The sequence below is a fragment of the Miscanthus floridulus genome, chromosome 11 (genome assembly GCF_019320115.1).
Source record: "Miscanthus floridulus cultivar M001 chromosome 11, ASM1932011v1, whole genome shotgun sequence".
Taxonomy (NCBI): domain Eukaryota; kingdom Viridiplantae; phylum Streptophyta; class Magnoliopsida; order Poales; family Poaceae; genus Miscanthus; species Miscanthus floridulus.
The window spans coordinates 68099057-68120966 of record NC_089590.1 but is presented as its reverse complement, the minus strand read 5'-3'; the positions used below and the strand labels follow the sequence as shown (position 1 = coordinate 68120966).

General features: G+C 43.6%; 1 pseudogene; it reads left to right on the top strand.

Moving 5' to 3' along the window:
• The first annotated feature begins 2 nt into the window (after window positions 1–2).
• On the top strand, window positions 3–21704 carry LOC136490589 (uncharacterized; annotated as a pseudogene).
• The last annotated feature ends 206 nt before the right edge of the window (window positions 21705–21910 follow it).

The window sequence follows — 21910 nt, the reverse complement described above, 5'->3', positions numbered from 1 at the left end:
CGATGGGCAACTCCATGGCAAAGGCTCCAGCTTCACCACCCCCCGTTCCTGCTCCTGGTAATCGATTCATGGACTTCTCTTCCCCATTCTGAGAGCGTGTTGCATACATCAATCCTGATAGACCTAAAACACACCACTAGCCATAGCCATAGATCTAGCGTGTCTATTTATTTTAGAATAAACAGTGAGTCCTAAAACATCTACCAGCACAGGATAAGAGATAGAGTAAGAGAGAGAGGGACGGAGGGGGCGCAAACCATCGGTCGTCTTGAGGAAGACGGGCTCACCATCGCGGTGCTTGGTGAAGACCCGGTGGCGGTGCTATGTCGAAGGGCGGCGTTGGCCGGTGGCGGTGCTTCCCATTGCTGGCAGCGCTCCCTCTGTGATCGGTTAGGGTTTAGGACTGTAGGTGGGATGCTAGGTGGCTCAGGCGAAACTCGTGCTTGGCGCCCTAGCCCGCCTTGGCCCCCACTTCCTATTTATGGCGCTATGCGACGGAAGCTCACCAACCATATTAGAATTGGACGTCCTCCATCAGGGCGCGTATCCAGGGCTCAGTTGGCTGATCGGTGGAGATCAACTAACAAATCCATCGTGCCTCGGCATCACTGAAGCTGATTTTCTTTTCTATCTCTTTGCTCCAGATCCTGGCACTGTGGCGGAGAAGACGATGCAGCCTGATCAGGAAGCACGATTCGCACGCGGTAAGCATCAACCTTCCCATCCCGCTGCAGAAAAAGTTCTTTTTTTTTCGTCTTTTGCGTCGATCATGGGTTTTCGTTTCCTTGCTCGAATATCCGCCCTTTTCCATTCCGTGATCCTCGTTGCGCTGTGGGAGCGCGCAGGTGGCATCGGTTCTTCATTGTCCGCCCTGGCCATGGAGGAGTTCGTGATGGGCGATCACGCGCGGCTCGTGGCCTCCATGCGGCACGCCTTGGAGCTAACTGTGTCGTCCAGGCTCTTCGCCAAGCTCTACGGCCTCTTTGACTCCGACGCCGAGTTCCGCGACGCACTGGCGCGCGTCCGAGGCGGCCCCGACGCCGAGCGGCTCCGCATTGTTGCCTACGGGCTCGGCGGTGCGCAGTACAGCTGGGCGCCGTGGTTCCGCCTTGCTGTTCTGCTCCTCCTTCGCGTCGCGTTCCCAGACGCGATCGGCGACGTGGAGGTGGTTTGCCCGACCGTTGCCCCCGTGGAGCGCCGAGCCATGGAGGAGTTGGGCTGTGTCGTTACCGCGTCGGTCCAGCAGTGACGGCAAGTTCGTGAGCTGACGCTCATCTTCATGCCGTACGCGGACCACGTCTTCTTCAAAAATCTTCTCACCTTGAGCTGGAGCGTGGATCAGCTCGGCGAGATCGTCTTGCTTGGGCACAGCTTTGGCACCATGGTTAAGATGCTTGAGCTCAGCATATCCAAGCAGGAGAAGTTTGGTGTCACAGAGCAGAGGGAGATGGTGAGGAAGCTCCTGGCAATTAAGGAGTATGTGAATGAGTTTGAGCTGTGCTCGGAGCTTGATGGTTTCTGGGGAGATGATTGTCCTTATGATGAACTAGCAAATGAGTCTGGCGATTCACAGGAGTGTGGATGCATGCACTGCGTTGCTAATGTAGAGAGATATGCCATGATTAGTTCTCTTCCCAGCTCCTTTTCAGTTCATCTGTTCCACATTGATCCTGAAATCGGCATGGACCATCTTGTACCAGGTTGTTCTTCCACATAATTATTCCTACTGCTTTCATAAAACATATATGTCTGTGGCTTTATGGAGTTGGGTCTGATGTTATATGTTTCTTTGTTGCAGATAATCATACTACGAGGGTTTGGAGGAGAGTGAACATCGAGATGAACTATGATGCGCAATTAACAGCTCCTAGAATTTTGTTTTTTTGCTTGTGTTATTTCGTTCGTAGCTTTTGCTTGGTTCTGGTGTTTTGATCAACAGTGTCCTTGTGCGTCTGAGTCACGTGTGTCACGATTGAGCCGCGGGATGGCACATCTCATGGAGGCCATGGTGCACATATCGCCGCCATTTTTTGAAACAATTTGGTTCAATTGTGGCGGTCGTATGTATTTGCAAGATAGATTCAGAAAAGTTGTGTTCTGTCAGCAAATTACACCGTGTTCAGTGTGTTTGTGTGCACGTGAGCGGGTATCTTTATCATCTTCGACGAAGGTGGTGAAGATGTCAAATTGGCGTCAGAGCCAGTTACCGCAGCTGGTTGTAAAACCATGCCATCAAATACGCCTCCATGCCGCGCTTTAGCTCCACGTTATCACCACGCACCTCAGCATGTGCACACCATAACAATTGGTCATCCATCATGTCGTGAAGGAGATCGGGGTGTCATATCATACTTGATGCTCACCAAGACGAACTAAGGTGATTGGGCCGATTGGAGGTAGGGATGCCAGCCCGGAGCCCATGGGGGTGCCATGGCAGGCTGTCTTGTGCCAGCTCGTAGCCCATGGTGGTGCCATGGCAGGCTGTCTTGTTGTTTTTACTTTTCTAGAAATAGGACTTGTCACCCTAGGCATGGAAACCCACTTAGGAGTAGAATCAACTTAGGGGTTTTAGAAATTGACAATTGCTCTAGTGTTGTGATCTTGTAGGAATTTTTTAATAGGGCAATTCACCCCAACCCCCCCCCCCCCCCCCCCCCCCCCCCCTCTTGCCATCTTGGGAACTACAACCGTCCGTTAGAATATGCATATATCTCCTAATAAAGACGTCAGTAAGACCATGTACCTGTGGAAATGTTTTGTGAATTAGTTTTTCCTCCCTAATGTTTGATCACTGAAATCCACAATATGTGCAAGAATTTGGTACATTTTAGGTTTCTGGAGTGAATCTTTGTATGCTAGATGCTAAGCTGCTTGTGATCACCTGTCTTTGTTCAATTTGTGGCTTCACTAGATTTCGTTATGGATTTTTTTTGCTCTTTCTGATTGCTGAACTTTGAGTGAGATTTGTTTCACCTATCATGATATTATTACTGCAGTGCAAGTTTTTTACTTAAGGTAATGATCTGAAAATAAAAAAGTAAACAGACATAACTGTATACATATACGAGATATTTGATTTCTCTATTATGATTTATATGTAAAACATGAGGATATGAGGCATATAAATACTGTTATAGGGAGAGCATAGAACACTATTGTAATATTATGTGTCCTACCTGTCATTACAAGTTTACATTTGTTATTTATCGTTAAAAACCTAATTGATTGTTTCCTATTGTCGCAGAACCGACCAATTTATAAGAATACAAGTACAATGGCAATCCGCAAGCGGTCGCACTATCATACTTACCCATATAAACCCGGTAGTCCGTCGAGTACCGCGACGGGTCTCGATAAACGATTTACAACAACCAAGATCGTACAGGATTCAACATACATGCCACATATTACATAAAGTTCACAGATACTTTTCATCATCAGAGTACGAGTAAAAGTTATTACAAACCGAGTTTGATAAATAAAGCGGAAGCAAATAAGTTCGAAGATAAAGTTTCTAACATAGTTTGGTACAGTGCCAAGCCAGATCACGGTCCACAAAAGCAAAGATAGGAATTACTAAAGAAGCATGCCCAAGGCTTACTCCTCATCCACAGCGGGATAGAAGCAACTCTTGCAATAACCATGATACACAGTGCCATCTGCAACAATAGGAAAATAAACCCTAAGTACGAGAAGGTACTCAGCTAGACTTACCCGTCATGAACCAGAAATAAAATGACTCCAAGGATTATGCAAGGCTGTATAAGTGGACGTAACTTGACAACATTTTGCGTAAAAGGCAATTAACCATTGTACAATTGTGATTCTTTTATCAAGTTAATTATAACTATCCATTTCTAGATTAGCAACTATCCTGTGCCAAACATGTGGTATATTATTTAGAATCATACAATAGTAACCATAGCAGGTATTGTAATTCCATATTCATTTGAACCATCATGTTTCATAATATAGTTGCTACGATGTTGGGACTAGCCAAGTTTCTCACTATCCGGGAGAGACGGCGATTCGAATCGATTTCAACCAGCTGGGAATTTATTCCTAACACAAACCCAGATCTATCAGCCACGATAGTCTTAGGTCACCTTTGGTACAACTCAGATACACATTTCGCGGGTCCGTACCGCGCCGCACAATCTGGAACACTAGATGCTAGGATGCTCAGGCCAAGCCTGCCCTTGGGCTCAGTCTGATCGTTCCCCGGAAGGAGCGCACAACAGAACGGTTCCTGGCCTGAGTTGAATTACTCGGCTTCGTGGTTGGAACGAGTTATCCGGCCAGCTAAGTGAGAGGCATGCGTTCAATCTTGTCAGAAGCGCCAACAACGGTACGGTCCTTAATCGACACAGACGGGGATAAATCCACACCCAAGACCTCCATATCTTGTTGCTTCTCTATCGACTTCCCGTCCGGTCTCAATTTATTTTTACCACATGGTTCTGTTCCACGATAGCAGATATAGCCAACCGTGCTCCGGTATCCACCTATATCTCGCAGGTGACAGGACATCACCCGACTTCTACCGGTCTAAGCATGGCTAAGCATATATTCGATCCTGGACCTATACCGGTTAAAGGGTTAATATCTGGACAAGGAATGTACATGCATCAAGTGGTTTCATTCAACTCTTATAACCTAATGCATCAATCATAAATACGTAAGTAAACATTTGTACATTACTGAGAGACTTATAATGCTCTGGGGCTTGCCTCGCAGAAAGGAAGTAGGGCGGTGGTCAGGGCACTCCGGAAGCTCTTCAGGGTTCTGCTCCACGCCTTCGGGAGCTGGGGCTTGCGGATTCTCCTGCGGGTTTCCTTCCTCTGCTTCTTCGAATTCCAGCAACGTGATCTCTTCCTTCGATCCTAGATGCATGAGTATGATATAAGTATTACGAATGCATATATGTTAACAAGTGCATCACGTTGTTTGAGTAGGTGCATATCTCTTCTCGATTATTACTTAACTACTTCTACAATGCATCGATTATGCCACAAACAGTAGCTACTTGTTTCACTCATAACTGGAGTTCTACAAATCCAAAAACAGTGATACTAGACTTTCTGGAAAGCTTATCAAATTCTCCACAACTTTGTTATTAACCATTTTTACAGTCTACATCAGTTTCAACATGCAACTCATCACATTCTAGAATCAGTCCGGAAACTATTTAACATGCAATGTAAAGTAAAAATACTTCTACTTCATGTAATTATTCAAAATGTGACAACCTAGACTCTACCACCAGTTTAAGCATACCAAATACAGTCAAGATGATGTAATGGTGAAGTCCAAACTATTTATTTAAATGCCTTTATTATTTTATTTAGATATCTAGGTTAAATAATAAACATATATCAGATGTACTTCATAAATTCTCAAAAATTTACAGTGCCTCACTAATGCTATCAAAGGACTACCATAAAAATTTCATGTCATTTTACTAAGTAGAACATTCTATATAAAAATGATAAGGCAACAAGGCTTGAAATAGCATAAATGGAAAATCCTATTGAAAAGTGTCAAGCAACAGATTTCTTATTTTTCTTAACATCCATATGGTACTAGTATCACCTCCAATAAATTTCATGAATTTTGGACTCATAATTAATTTATAAAAATTCATGCAAGGATTAACTATTTATAAAAGAAAAATCTATAACTATAGATCTACACATGCACTGGTCCTCAAATTTTTACCAGAGTTCACATATGCTAAGACTAGCTTACCACAAAAATTTCATAATTTTTGGAGCAAAGGAACTCTAGATATAAAATAAACAAATTTGAATGCATTCAAAAGCACATTTCAAATCCTTATTTAAATCTCCAGAAATTTCTACTGTTGAAGCCAAGAACATATTTTTACTAAATACTACACTTCCTAAGCAACACAATCATATTTATTTCACAATTTTTGGAGCTACCAAACTGAAGATACAAATTTCACAAAACAAATCAAAAACTGGATTGAAAATGAGTTAGCCTTCACTACTGCTGTCGCTGACAGGTGGGACCCGCTGGTCAGGGGACCCCACGCGTCAGTGACACGGAGCAGAGCAGCGGCGCTGCTGGGCACTGCGCGGCTGCGGCTCGTCGACGGCGAGCTTTGCCGGCGGTAACGTCTTCACCACACGACCTACGTGACCTAGCGAAGCGATTGAGCCACTTGGCCGGTCCTATTGCCGACCCTAGAGCTGACGGTGGCGACCATGGCGGAACGGCGGGGCTGGACCACGGCAAAACGCCGGCGACGACCTCGATGGCCCGATCTAAGGCTCGGACGAGCACCGATGTACTACGGCGGACCTAGCGCACCAGCTATCGCGTGGAATGATAGACTACAACGGCGTGGCCACGATGACGGAACACGGCGGCGAACTCCGGTGAGAGCGTGCGCGTTGTTGTGGCTTACCAAGCTTGAACAGCGGGCAAAGGGGGACGTCTGGGGTTGCTGGGGTGACGGTGGTGCTATTGCAGTGGCGGAGGAGCAGCGAGGACGAGCTGCCGTCGGCAATGGCGCTGGTGGCTCTGGTGCGGGAATGGCTGCAGCAGCGGGCGAGGAAGAAGGCCGAGGAAACGAAAAATGGGGCATGGAAGGGGTCGGGCGGACGCTGGCGGGGATGAAGGCGCGCCCAGGCGTGTCGTGGCCTGGCTGGGCAGAGTAGAGGCGACGCGCGGCCGTCACCGGGGACACGCGGCGCGCGGGTTCTGAAACCGGTCGGCCATTGAACGTTGCGATTCAGTTCGTCAGTCGCGCGATGTAGTGCCTGACGATGAGTTTTCGAAACGATTTATCGGCTAATCCGTGGCTCCTTCGTGCAAACACCCTGAATATATTTTGTAGACCTATGTACCATTTATAATATCTCTTAAGAAACCTTCTTCTAATTCGCAACAGATAGGGAGAAAAATCAATCCAAAGTTGAGCCTGTCAACTGCCATTGTAAAAAGGACTTAGAAAAAAAATCGTTAAGTAATGAAAGCTTGGTTTTGCTGGTTTTTGTGGGACCCATTCAAGCATGTTAGAAGCTAAATCAGTCCATAACCCAAAAATAAAAGTTGTTCCTTATGTCAAACACTACAACTTTGCTTTAGTGAACTCCTCCATGCAAGGTCCCTAACACCTAGTTCAACTTTAGTCAAACATGTCACTTTAAAATCATGATACAAATTCAAACCATGGCTAAATGACTAAACTAGCCCTAGCACTAAATACCAAAGTTGTTCCTAATGATATCCTAAGCATGTTTGAGCAATTTGCAAGGTCATCCTATCATTTCATGCAGTGGTCACTCATAGAGCTATCCAGGTCAACACATAAAATATCACTTAAATGCTTGATCATGAGATGTGGCCTTCATGAACAAGGTTCCTTTTGTTAACCTAAGTGTAGCTAAGGTGTTTTAGTGACTAGCATTACCCACTTGCATTCATTTGTACAAGATCATATGCATATGTTCCAAGAAACACGAGATAACAAGCAATGTTTCAGATGTTTCGATCAAATATTTCAATTGTAAATGATGATTTATGAATGCTTGATGCTCATGCTCATGTTATGCAAGTCAAGTTATGCAAGGCTAACACCCGAGGTGTTACAGCCCCTCCCCTTATAAAAATCTCGTCCCGAGATTTGCAAGACCTACCATTCTTGGAAAAAGGCGAGATAAACTTCTCACAGATAATCTTCTCTTTCCCACATAGCATCTTGTTCACTATGATTGTTCCACACCACCTTATAAAACTTAATAATCTTACTCCTTGTCACTCTCTCCATCTCTTCTACTACTCGAATTGGCTTTTCTTCATAGGTCAAATCTGATTGAAGCTACACGTTGGTGGGTGCAATCGCTTCTTCCAGTACTCGAAGACATTTCTTTAGCTGAGAAACATGGAACACATCAAAGATTGCACTCATCTCTAGTGGTAGTTGTAGCTTATATGCAACTTTTCCTTTTCGTTCCAAAATTTTGTATGGCCCTACATATCTTGGTGAAAGCTTCTTTTTCATCCCAAATCTTTTCACATCTTTCATGGGTGATACTCTCAAGTATACATAGTCACCCACTTTAAAAGTCAGTGGTCTTCTTCTCCTATCGGCATAACTCTTCTGTCTTGATTGAGCTGCCTTCATGTATTGTTGGATGATACGTACTTGTTCTTCGGCTTCATTTACAAAATCAATACCAAAGTATCTCCTTTCACCGGGCTCAATCCAATTCAATGGAGTCCTGCACTTTCGGCCATACAAGGCTTCAAATGGAGCCATTTTGATACTCGCTTGATAGCTGTTGTTATAGGAGAATTCAGCTAAAGGTAACCATTTCTCCCATGACCCTTTTGAAGATATAACACAAGCTCTAAGTAAATCTTCTAGGATTTGGTTTACTCTCTCTGTCTGTCCTAAAGTTTACAGATGATAAGCTGAACTTCTGATTAGCTTGGTTCCCAAAGCTTGGTGTAAGTGTTCCCAGAAACGAGCTATGAACTGCGGCCCTCTATCCGAGATTATGGTCCTGGGTACTCCATGCAATTTCACGATCTGGGATACGTATATCTCAGCGTATTTCCCAACTATATACCTCGTGTTCACGGGTATAAAGTGTGCTGACTTGGTAAGACGATCAACAATGACCCAGATTGAATCATGACCTTGTGGCGTTGTTGGAAGGCCTGTGATAAAGTCCATGCTGATTTCCTCCCATTTCCATCCTGGAATAGGCAATGGCTGAAGTAATCCAGCAGTTTTCATGTGGACGGTTTTCACTCTACTGCAGTTATCACACCTAGCAACATAGGCTACGATCTCTTTCTTCATCTTAGTCCACCAAAAATGGGTTCTTAGATCTTGATACATTTTACTACTACCCGGGTGGATAGACAATTTGGACGAGTGAGCTTCTTCTAAGATTTGATTCCTTAGCTCACGGTCTTTTGGCACCACTAGTCGGTCCTCAAACTATAATACACCTCTTTCGTCCAATCTAAAATGTTTGGTTTCTTGCTCTTGCATTTTTCTCTTGATGTGACTTATTCCTACATCTGTCTGCTGTAGCTCTATGATTTTGCCCTCAAGCGAACAACTGATTGTGATATTGTGGAGTACAGCAGGATGTAGCAAGTTGAATCCATCTTCCAATAGTGCTTCCATAGTGTTACAATGGGACTTCCGACTAAGTGCATCAGCTACTACATTTGCTTTGCCCGGATGGTAATGCACTTCCAAATTATAGTCCTTAATCAATTCCAACCATCTACGTTGTCTCATGTTCAGTTCTGGCTGGGTAAAGATATACTTGAGGCTTTTATGGTCAGTATAGATATGACATACATTGCCCAACAAGTAATGTCTCCATATCTTTAATGCATGGACAACGGCTGCCAGTTCCAAATCATGTGTAGGATAGTTGACTTCATGTTTCCTCAATTGCCGAGAGGCATATGCAATTACTCTCCCTTCTTGCATAAGCACACATCCCAAACCTATTCCTGATGCATCACAAAATACATCAAAAGGCTTTTCAATGTCTGGTTGTGCTAGCACAGGTGCTGTAGTCAACAAAGTTCTAAGGGTGTGAAAAGCGGTTTCACATTCTGGTGTCCATTTGTATTTCTCATCTTTCTGAAGTAGTCTGGTCATAGGCTTAGCTATTTTTGAGAAATCTGGAATAAACCGACGATAGTATCCTGCTAACCCTAGAAAACTCCAAACTTCATGAACTGAAGTTGGGGCTTTCCACTCCATGACCTCTTGTACTTTTGATGGGTCCACTGAGATTCCATCTCTCGATAAAATGTGACCTAAGAAAGGTACTTTGCTCATCCAAAATTCACATTTGCTAAACTTGGCATATAGCTTATGCTCCCTCAATCTGGATAGGACAATCCTCAGATGTTCTTCATGATCTGACTCATTTTTGGAATAAATCAATATGTCATCGATAAACACGACCACAAACTTATCCAGTTCGGGCATGAATACCGAGTTCATTAGGTACATAAAATAGGCTGGGGCATTTGTTAGTCCGAAAGACATAACCAAATACTCGTATAAGCCGTACCTAGTAGAGAAAGCGGTTTTAGGTATATCCTCCGGTCTGATCTTTATTTGATGGTACTCTAATCTCAAGTCAATTTTGGAGAATACCTTTGCCTTCACTAGTTGATCGAACAAGATGTCAATGCGGAGCAATGGATATTTGTTCTTGATGGTCACAGCATTGAGTGGTCTGTAATCTACACACATTCTCAGTGACTTATACTTCTTTTTTACAAACAATGCTAGGCATCCCCACGGAGATGAGCTAGGTTGGATAAGACCTTTGTCCAATAGATCTTGCAATTGAACTTTAAGTTCTGCTAACTCATTGGGTGGCATTCTATAGGGCCTTCTGGATATGGGTGCGGTACCTGGCACTAATTCAATCTTAAATTCCACGTCCCTATCCGGTGGTAGACCTAGTAATTCCTCTGGAAATACATCCGGAAACTCACAAACCACTGGAATATCACATATGGTGGTGGTTTGGATAGCACAGGCTAAATGTTGGGGTTTGAAATCGCGGGAGAGTGGAACTAGAAAATCATTCCCTCCCGTGGGTTCTCTCAACATAATAGTGCGGGTGCTAGTGTCAATAAGAACACCATGATCCTTCATCCAATTCATGCCTAAGATTACACTTATCGACAACCCCGGCAATATTATCAAATCTGTTGTGTACTCTCTCCCTTGTATCAAGATGAGTACATTTTTGACTATCTTTCTGGTAGTAACAGTACCCCCTGCTGAACTTATGTTAAAATCCCCTTTACTTACTTCTATAATTTCTTGATCATGTCTAGATGCAAATGCTTGACTCATAAATGAATGAGAAGCTCCTGAGTCAAATAAAACAACTGCGGGATGTTTGTTGACGAGAAACATACCAGCCGTGACAACTTCCCCGGTGGGCACTTCCTCCACAGCGGTATAATGCACTTGTCCCTGACGTGCCCTGGCATTCACCTGCCTCTGATTGTTCTGATTTGAGTTGCTATTCCTCTTGGGGTGGGGGCACTCCTTGGACCAATGACCTAGTTGGTTGCAGTTGAAACAAGGTTGATTACTCCTGAATCCGGTGGAGCTATCCTGATTTCCATTTCCTTTTGGTAGGGCAATAGTGAACACCTTACGAAACGGTTTCTGTGGCCTGTTATTCTGAGCTTTCGGTGGTGGAGGCCTAAACTTGGATGCAGGTGGACGGAATTGTGGCCTAGCTGCGATAGGCGCTTTTGACTGGAAAGATCCGGATGCACCGGCCTCATATGCTCTCTTGCGACCCTTAGCAACTGCATGCAGGTTGTTGTGGTTTTCTTGGGTCAAGGCATCACTAATAAACTCATTATACGTGGCACATCTAGAATTTGCCATAGTCTTCATTAATTTGGTACCCAGACCTCGCTTGAAACTCTTAATCTTTTTCTCTTCAGTATCCACGAAACTTGGAGCATATCTTGACAAGTTGTTGAATGCGTGCATGTATTCTGTGAGTGACTTTGTTCCCTGAGTGAGCCTCATAAATTCGGCTGCTTTCATGCGCATCAGGCCCAGGGGAATATGGTGTCCCCTAAAAGCCAGCTTGAACTGATCCCAGGTCACTCTCGCATCAGCAGGCAGAGACGACGGGAAGTGCGTCCACCAGATTCCTGCTGGTCCTTGCAATTGATAAGAAGCATATTCTGCTTTCAGGTGCTCTATGACCCTTAGCAGACGAAATTTCTGCTCGATGGTATTTAGCCACTCATCGGCCTGCAGTGGTTCCTCAGCCACCTTGAAGATCGGAGGCTTCGTGTCCAAAAACTCCTTGAATGAACTGTGCTGATTTGGTTCGGCCCCTGGTTGCTGTGGGTGGCCACGAGCAGTGTTTTGCGCGATGAGGCGCAAAGCTTCCTCCATTGTCCTTTGGCTTCCTAGGAACTGGGTAAAGAATTCCTGAGCAGACGGTGGTGGTGGGGGTGGCAAGTCATCCTAGTTGCCATCCTGGCTGCTACTAGCTCTAGCACGGGTGCGTGTCATTTGCGAAGTTGCAACAATAAGCGATTATTGGTTGATGCCAAGAGATTGCAGATGAATTAGGTACTCATACCAAACTAAAATTACTGGAGAAAATTCTCAAAAGCACAATAAAAACAGAGGCATAATAATTCATTCTCGCAACATGACATCGCCAATTTGACCACTTATCGTGCTCATAACGCATGTAAATTTAAAGCGTGATTACTGTCAAGAACTGGAATTGCATTGACGTTCAACCAAACGTGCGATTAACATTACATGATAGTCTGGTTACTAATGCCAACTTGGAACTACAGGTCCATTACAGAATAAAGGTGATACACGAGTCCTACTAAGTGCTAAGCGACCTAATCCTCATCATGATCACTATCGAGGTCAGACGCAGAATCATCTCCTTCCTCAGGTTCTACTTCTTCAGGCTCCACTTCTTCTTCCTCGTACCCTTCCAGATCCATTTCTGTGGCTCCAGGTGGGACATAAGGGTGGAGCTGATTGTGCAGTAGATGAACCTCTTCATGCAGATTATCGTTGTATTCTTCCGCATTGGCCAGCTGCTGTCCTAGCTCAAACTGTCGAGCCCTCAGGACATCTTCCCTGGACCAAGCTGCATTTCGCTGGTGAGTTAACCGAGTCATTTCTTTAGTGAGCCTCTCTATCTCGGCGTCGTGCTCCCTCTGAAGCTGACGTCGGTCTTCGCGGGCATGACCAAGAGCACCAGACACACGTCTGAGGCTACCTTCAACTCCATCTAACACTCTCATCACTGCGAACATGGCGCTCATGGCAGGGTTATTGCTGTTCTGCCCTTCTGCTGCACCAACCTCTAAAGATCTTCCTCTTGCCTGCTGCCATGAGTCAGTGGAGGGATTACCTCTTGGAAAGACTCCAACCAAAGCGGCTGCCAGCTCCTGAGGAAAATGATCCATGATATCCCTCAGGATCCCAAAGGCTGCCCTGCCAGCTGCTTCTTCAGCAGTCCTGCCAGTCGACTCATAACACCAACCTATCCACTCAGAATCATCACCTCGGGGACGGACAATGGCCTCCACTGTAACTAAGAGACCTTCTCCCAACTGCTCATTCGCCTAGAAGTAGCGGGGTTCCATTCCATCGGGATAACCTACATAGCTGAGCACTCTCCACAAGAGTGTAGGCATCCCAAACTCTCCAAGGAACGTGTGACGTTGACGGGTACGTGGAGCAAGCTGACGGCTAGGAGCTCTGCCTCCGGTGGACTTGCGAGCAGTCTGCTTGGTGCGTGCCATCTGCACCATCAACATGTACCCTTTTGTGAGACAATGCCATAATGGATAAGAGTTACATAACCGAGTAAGAATTTTATAAGGGGAGGAATCATGTAGTTATGTGAATGGTAATTTAACATGATGCATGCTCGTTCCGTACGTCCTTACAAACTTAGAAAAAATTTGTTTCTAACGGTAGACACGGTGGCATACGTACGTTCTCTCATATAGATCGTAACTAGTCGAACTACACGTTTCGTTGTTAGTGTACCTACATAAAATTTCATTTCAGCCCTAAACCCATAATGAAATATGCAGAATGTAATTGTAAATACTTTCATATATGTATCCCCATACATATACTTCTGTATCAATCTACCCAACAATAATTTAAACCCATAATTAAATACGTACCATATACATATGCAAGCATGCATACATAGTCATAACAAAGCTAACTCTTCCCGACCGCACGCTCACATCTTGCGGTCATACACTCATCTTACCTTGGCGTAGAGGCATTTGATCCATACATTACCACTCAAGTGAATGGCAGCCATACTATAGCACGCCGTATGGACGACGAAGTAAAAACCCCCATGTTAGTACTTAATAGCCACCTAATAGTCCTTAATTTGGGTATAAGGAAAGTGATCATTGGCACACTTTAGATTTCAAATACCTATTAAATAACTATTAGTTGCTAGAGAAGGGTTTTTGGAAAACAAAAACTTTTGTTTTAAATACACTTGTGATGATTAACGTCGAATCCTGCTCTGATACCAGCTGTCGCAGAACCGACCAATTTATAAGAATACAAGTACAATGGCAATCCGCAAGCGGTCGCACTATCATACTTGAACCCATATAAACCCGGTAGTCCGTCGAGTACCACGACGGGTCTTGATAAACGATTTACAACAACCAAGATCGTACAGGATTCAACATACATGCCACATATTACATAAAGTTCACACATACTTTTCATCATCAGAGTACGAGTAAAAGTTATTACAAACCAAGTTTGATAAATAAAGCGAAAGCAAATAAGTTCGAAGATAAAGTTTCTAACATAGTTTGGTACAGTGCCAAGCCAGATCACGGTCCACAAAAGCAAAGATAGGAATTACTAAAGAAGCCTGCCCAAGGCTTACTCCTCATCCACAGCGGGATAGAAGCAACTCTTGCAATAACCATGATACACAGTGCCATCTGCAACAATGGGAAAATAAACCCTGAGTACGAGAAGGTACTCAGCTAAACTTACCCGTCATGAACCAGAAATAAAATGACTCCAAGGATTATGCAAGGCTGTATAAGTGGACGTAACTTGACAACATTTTGCGTAAAAGGCAATTAACCGTTGTACAATTGTGATTCTTTTATCAAGTTAATTATAACTATATATTTCTAGATTAGCAACTATCCTGTGCCAAACATGTGGTACATTATTTAGAATCATACAATAGTAACCATAGCAGGTATTATAATTCCATATTCATTTGAACCATCATGTTTCATAATATAGTTGCTACGATGTTGGGACTAGCCAAGTTTCTCACTATCCGGGAGAGACGGCGATTCGAATCGATTTCAACCAGCTGGAAATTTATTCCTAACACAAACCTAGATCTATCAGCCACGATAGTCTTAGGTCACCTTTGGTACAACTCAGGTACACATTTCGCGGGTCCGTATCACGCCGCACAATCTGGAACACCAGATGCCAGGATGCTCAGGCCAAGCCTGCCCTTGGGCTCAGTCTGATTGTTCCCCGGAAGGAGCGCACAACAGAACGATTCCCGGCCTGAGTTGAATTACTCGGCTTCGCGGTCGGAATGAGTTATCCGGCCAGCTAAGTGAGAGGCATGCGTTCAATCTTGTCAGAAGCGCCAACAACGGTACGGTCCTTAATCGACATAGACGGGGATAAATCCACACCTAAGACCTCCATGTCTTGTTGCTTCTCTATCGACTTCCCGTCCGGTCTCAATTTATTTTTACCACATGGTTCTGTTCCACGATAGCAGATATAGCCAATCGTACTCCGGTATCCACCTATATCTCGCAGGTGACAGGACATCACCCGACTTCTACCGGTCTAAGCATGGCTAAGCATATATTCGATCCTGGACCTATACCGGTTAAAGGGTTAATATCTGGACAAGGAATGTACATGCATCAAGTGGTTTCATTCAACTCTTATAACCTAATGCGTCAATCATAAATATGTAAGTAAACATTTGTAAATTACTAGGAGACTTATAATGCTCCGGGGCTTGCCTCGTAGAAAGGAAGTAGGGCGGTGGTCAGGGCACTCCGGAAGCTCTTCAGGGTTCTGCTCCACGCCTTCGGGAGCTGGGGCTTGCGGATTCTCCTGCGGGTTCCCTTCCTCTGCTTCTTCGAATTCCAGCAACATGATCTCTTCCTCTGATCCTAGATGCATGAGTATGATATAAGTATTACGAATGCATATATGTTAACAAGTGCATCACGTTGTTTGAGTAGGTGCATATCTCTTCTCGATTATTACTTAACTACTTCTACAATGCATCGATTATGCCACAAACAGTAGCTACTTGTTTCACTTATAACTGGAGTTCTACAAATCCAAAAATAGTGATACTAGACTTTCTGGAAAGCTTATCAAATTCTCCACAACTTTGTTATTAACCATTTTTACAGTCTACATCAGTTTCAACATGCAACTCATCACATTCTAGAATCAGTCCGGAAACTATTTAACATGCAATGTAAAGTAAAAATACTTCTACTTCATGTAATTATTCAAAATTTGACAACCTAGACTCTACCACCAGTTTAAGCATACCAAATACAGTCAAGATGATGTAATGGTGAAGTCCAAACTATTTATTTAAATGCCTTTATTATTTTATTTAGATATCTAGGTTAAATAATAAACATATATCAGATGTACTTCATAAATTCTCAAAAATTTACAGTGCCTCACTAATGCTATCAAAGGACTACCATAAAAATTTCATGTCATTTTACTAAGTAGAACATTCTATATAAAAATGATAAGGCAACAAGGCTTGAAATAGCATAAATGGAAAATCCTATTGAAAAGTGTCAAGCAACAGATTTCTTATTTTTCTTAACATCCATATGGTACTAGTATCACCTCCAATAAATTTCATGAATTTTGGACTCATAATTAATTTATAAAAATTCATGCAAGGATTAACTATTTATAAAAGAAAAATCTATAACTATAGATCTACACATGCACTGGTCCTCAAATTTTTACCAGAGTTCACATATGCTAAGACTAGCTTACCACAAAAATTTCATAATTTTTGGAGCACAGGAACTCTAGATATAAAATAAACAAATTTGAATGCATTCAAAAGCACATTTCAAATCCTTATTTAAATCTCTAGAAATTTCTTCTGTTGAAGCCAAGAACATATTTTTACTAAATACTACACTTCCTAAGCAACACAATCATATTTATTTCACAATTTTTGGAGCTACCAAACTAAAGATACAAATTTCACAAAACAAATCAAAAACTGGATTCAAAATGAGTTAGCCTTCACTACTGCTGTCGCTGACAGGTGGGACCCGCTGGTCAAGGGACCCCACGCGTCAGTGACACGGAGCAGAGCAGCGGCGCTGCTGGGCACTGCGCGGCTGTGGCTCGTCGACGGCGAGCTTTGCCGGCGGTAACGTCTTCACCACACGAGCTACGTGACCTAGCGAAGCGATTGAGCCACTTGGCCGGTCCTATTGCCGACCCTAGAGCTGACGGCGGCGACCATGGTGGAACGGCGGGGCTGGACCATGGCAAAACGCCGGCGACGACCTCGGTGGCCCAATCTAAGGCTCGGACGAGCACCGGTGTACTACGGCGGACCTAGCGCACCAGCTATCGCGTGGAATGGTAGACTACAACGGCGTGGCCACGACGACGGAACACGGCGGCGAACTCCGGCGAGAGCGTGCGCGTTGCTGTGGCTTACCAAGCTTGAACAGCGGGCAAAGGGGGACGTCTGGGGTTGCTGGGGTGACGGTGGTGCTATTGCGGTGGCGGAGGAGCAGCGAGGACGAGCTACCGTCGGCAATGGCGCTGGCAGCTCTGGTGCGGGAATGGCTGCAGCAGCAGGCGAGGAAGAAGGCTGAGGAAATGAAAAATGGGGCGTGGAAGGGGTCGGGCGGACGCTGGCGGGGATGAAGGCACGCCCAGGCGCATCGTGGCCTGGCTAGGCAGAGCAGAGGCGACGCGCGGCCGTCGCCGGGGACACGCGGCGCGCGGGTTCTGAAACCGGTCGGCCATTGAACATTGCGATTCAGTTCGTCTGTCGCGCGATGCAGTGCCTGACGACGAGTTTTCGAAACGATTTATCGGCTAATCCGTGGCTCCTTCGTGCAAACACCCTGAATATATTTTGTAGACCTATGTACCATTTACAATATCTCTTAAGAAACCTTCTTCTAATTCGCAATAGATAGGGAGAAAAATCAATCCAAAGTTGAGCCTGTCAACTGCCATTGTAAAAAGGACTTAGAAAAAAAATCGTTAAGTAATGAAAGCTTGGTTTTGCTGGTTTTGTGGGACCCATTCAAGCATGTTAGAAGCTAAATCAGTCCATGACCCAAAAATAAAAGTTGTTCCTTATGTCAAACACTACAACTTTGCTTTAGTGAACTCCTCCATGCAAGGTCCCTAACACCTAGTTCAACTTTAGTCAAACATGTCACTTTGAAATCATGATACAAATTCAAACCATGGCTAAATGACCAAACTAGCCCTAGCACTAAATACCAAAGTTGTTCCTAATGATATCCTAAGCATGTTTGAGCAATTTGCAAGGTCATCCTATCATTTCATGCAGTGGTCACTCATAGAGCTATCCAGGTCAACACATGAAATATCACTTAAATGCTTGATCATGAGATGTGGCCTTCATGAACAAGGTTCCTTTTGTTAACCTAAGTGTAGCTAAGGTGTTTTAGTGACTAGCATTACCCACTTGCATTCATTTGTATAAGATCATATGCATATGTTCCAAGAAACACGAGATAACAAGCAATGTTTCAGATGTTTCGATCAAATGTTTCAATTGTAAATGATGATTTATGAATGCTTGATGCTCATGCTCATGTTATGCAAGTCAAGTTATGCAAGGCTAACACCCGAGGTGTTACACCTATTATGTTTTTTCCATTAAACTATGTGGCATTTAAATCCTAGTGATGCATACATTGAGGACAAGGACCTCATGGAAGCAGTGAGCATAATTAAAGAAGTACATGAAACTATGCTGGATATTAGGAGGAGTTCAGTTTATACAAAGTTCATTGATCAGCTAAAGGATAATCCGAGCATTGGAGATTGCATTTCAAGAATGTTGGGAAGTCATGAATACATGACGCTGGTAATTTATGGCCTTGGGAGCTTTGAATTTGATGTGAAGTCTCAGTATCAGCTGGCTTTCGCTCTTCTTCCAAAGGAAGATAAGATATTTCCGGTTGGTGACATAGAATTATATGACCCAGCACTCTCTCCAACTGATGTCAAATCTTGCTTTGACTTGGGAATAAGAGTTCTACTTGTTAACGAGCAGTGCCACAGAAGAGTTGAGAAGCCGACAATTTTCTATGTTCAAGGACTGAAGTTTGTGGGTAACCTAATCGAGGCAAACCTCTCTCCTAAGCACTTAAATAAGATGATTTTGGTTTCCTATGGGTTTAAGGATGGCGGGGAAAGTATTTCTGGTGAATTTGAAAACTGGAACTGTGGATGTACCAGATTCATGGGTTCTTTTTCTTTGGAGAGAGACAGGTTCCTGTTGGCAACTAAGGATTGCATTCATGAAGTTATTTCTCTGGAAAAATCTGACAGGGAATTAGTTGGTGTTTCTGAACTGAAGCTGGAATTTCTTAAAGTAGATGATGACACGGACACTTGGTTTCTTTTTAGTATATTTGTTTAATGGTGAATCTGACTTTACAGGGCTGACACTCAAGGAAAAAAATTCACCTTGACTTCAAATTAGAGCTGGAATATAATTGATTCCTTGCTTTTGAGTAAGACTTTTTTTCTTTATGTTACTGCATCTGAATTAAAAATTGAGATTGAACAACCGATTCTTTTTAGTGGAAACATCATTATTCATTTTCTTGATTTTTCAGTCATGTGTCTTCCCTTCGTATGCAATTGGAAGAGCGAATCTCATGCCCATTCAGAGATCAGTGTGCTTTCAGGGGTGATGTTACTCCATTCTGGGGGCATGTTTTTTGTCATCGTCTGCCAGCGATGAAACGGACGACATGGTCCCCGCCTCCTAAGGGTTGGGTCAAGCTCAGCTTCCATGGAATTGGCTGTTCCAAAGGCACTCCGGCCTGCATTGGTGGCATACTGCACAATGACAAAGGCGAGGTTCTCTCCTACTATGCTGGTCCAGTAGGAGATGTGGATGAGATTGTGGCCAGTGCTAGGGCACTTGATATGGGGCTACAAATTATGATTGATCTCCATGAACCAGTATTCAAGCTGATCATCCAGGGGGTAATCTTACGGTGATACGCTGGTGCAACATAATCTCGTGCCCACCTGAAAGAGCATATGACTTATTTTCACGTATCTCTTGGTGCATGAATTTGAGGCCATCTGAGGCACCTGCTCCTGACGAGCTACCTATAGAGTGCAACAAGGGTGAAGATGAGGGTGATGGCTCAAAGGATGCGGACTATGATAATGGTCCGAAGGATGATGACCAGGAGGGTGGTGGTGCATCTTCAGAGTCTGTCATCCCTCGTGGATGGACTCGTAGAGAGTACATAGCTTGGCAGGTCGAATAGGGGGCTAATCAGGTCACGATTCGCCTAGCACGTGTTGGAGCTTCTCTACCTGGGATCCTTATACACCAATCAACCATGTGTGACTATGGAAATGGAATGGACATGAAGAATGACGAACCAGATGATACATGGTAAGAACTAAGAACCTATTGATGTCGCCGGCTGTTCTGAAATGAGCTAGTAGAAGTGTTTGTTCTTTTGGCGATGCTAACGACCGCATTTATCGCAGGTTCCTTTGTGGCTTTGATACGGGTGCTGACATTATCACACGACTGACCTGAGGATTCTTCAACCTGTTAATGAGGAGCCTGCTGCTGACTGCTGTTTCCTATTGCTTATGTTGCTAATGGTTGTCCCTGTTCTGAACAAGTGGGATCTGTCTGTTCTGAAGAAATCCGTGATCTGCATGATGAGCCTTCTGGGTCTTCGATTTCCTGCTGTTAACTGAAAACCTATGAGTGATCCCTGAGAATATAAATGTGTCCTTTGGTTGTTCGTTTGACTTGTACTCTGTAGTTCAGAACCCAAAAAATGTTGCCTCATAAGTACAAGAAACCGGTAGATATTAGGTTTCTGGTATCAAATGATCTGTGTACCAATTGCTAAACAGCTTTTGGTCATCTTTTTGTTCATTATATGTGACTTATCTAGATTTGGTTATTGACTTCTTTTGGTTTCCTCTTATTATTGAACTCTGAGTGAGATTTGCTTCACCAATCATGATATTGCTGCTGTGAAAGTTCTTATTTTCTCCTGGTGAAGTTAACCTGCAGTGCTAATAGTCTACAGGCTACTCATTTTTTTCCATTATGATTTGCATATAGCTGCTGAAATATTCTTTGGAACAATTTCGTTCCCCTGCTCATCAATGTTTGTTCACTGAAACCCAGTGCTAGATAAATCAAATCGTCTGTTATTCAGTGCTAATAGACTGCTATTTGATCACTGAAATTCATTAACTAATTTAGAAAATATACTATGTTCAATAATCTGTTACATTTTAGGTTTCTAAAATGAAAGTGCTTTGTATGTGTTAACAGATGAGCTCCTTCTCATCATCAATGTTTGTTCACTTTGTGACTTCTCTAGATTTGGATATGGAACTTTGTGCTTGTTTAGTTCAAAAAACTTTCCCAAAAAGTGCTACAGTAGGCATCACATCGAATCTTGCGATACGTGCATGGAGCATTAAATGTAAACGAAAAAAAACTAATTGCACAGTTTGGTTGGAAATCGTGAGACGAACGTTTTGAGCCTAATTAGTCCATGATTGAACACTAATTGCCAAATAAAAACGAAAGTGCTACAGTAGCCAAATTCCTAAATTTCACGAACTGAACACAGCCTTTATCTCTCTTTTACTACTATCATTGAACTCTGAGTGAGATTTGCTTCACCAATAACGACATTGCTGCAGCCTGCAGTGCAAGTTCTTATTTCTGAAATCTGAGCTAGAAGTATCTGTTCTTCTGGGGATGCTAACGACCGGCATTTATTGCAGGTTCGTTCATGGCTTTGATATGGATGATGACCTTATGAAACGACTGAAAGTTTAAGCCAGAGGATTCTGCAACCTGTTCATGAGGAGCCTGTTGCTGACTGCTAACTGCTGACTGCTGCCTACTGCTAATGGTTGTTCCTATCCTGAACAAGTCGGGTCTATCTGTTCTGGTGAAATCCTTGATGTGTGTTGAAACATCGGTTTCTAACAAGAGTGAGAAGTGGACGGAGGCCTTCGTCTTAGGTTAGGGTCTCCGTCTAA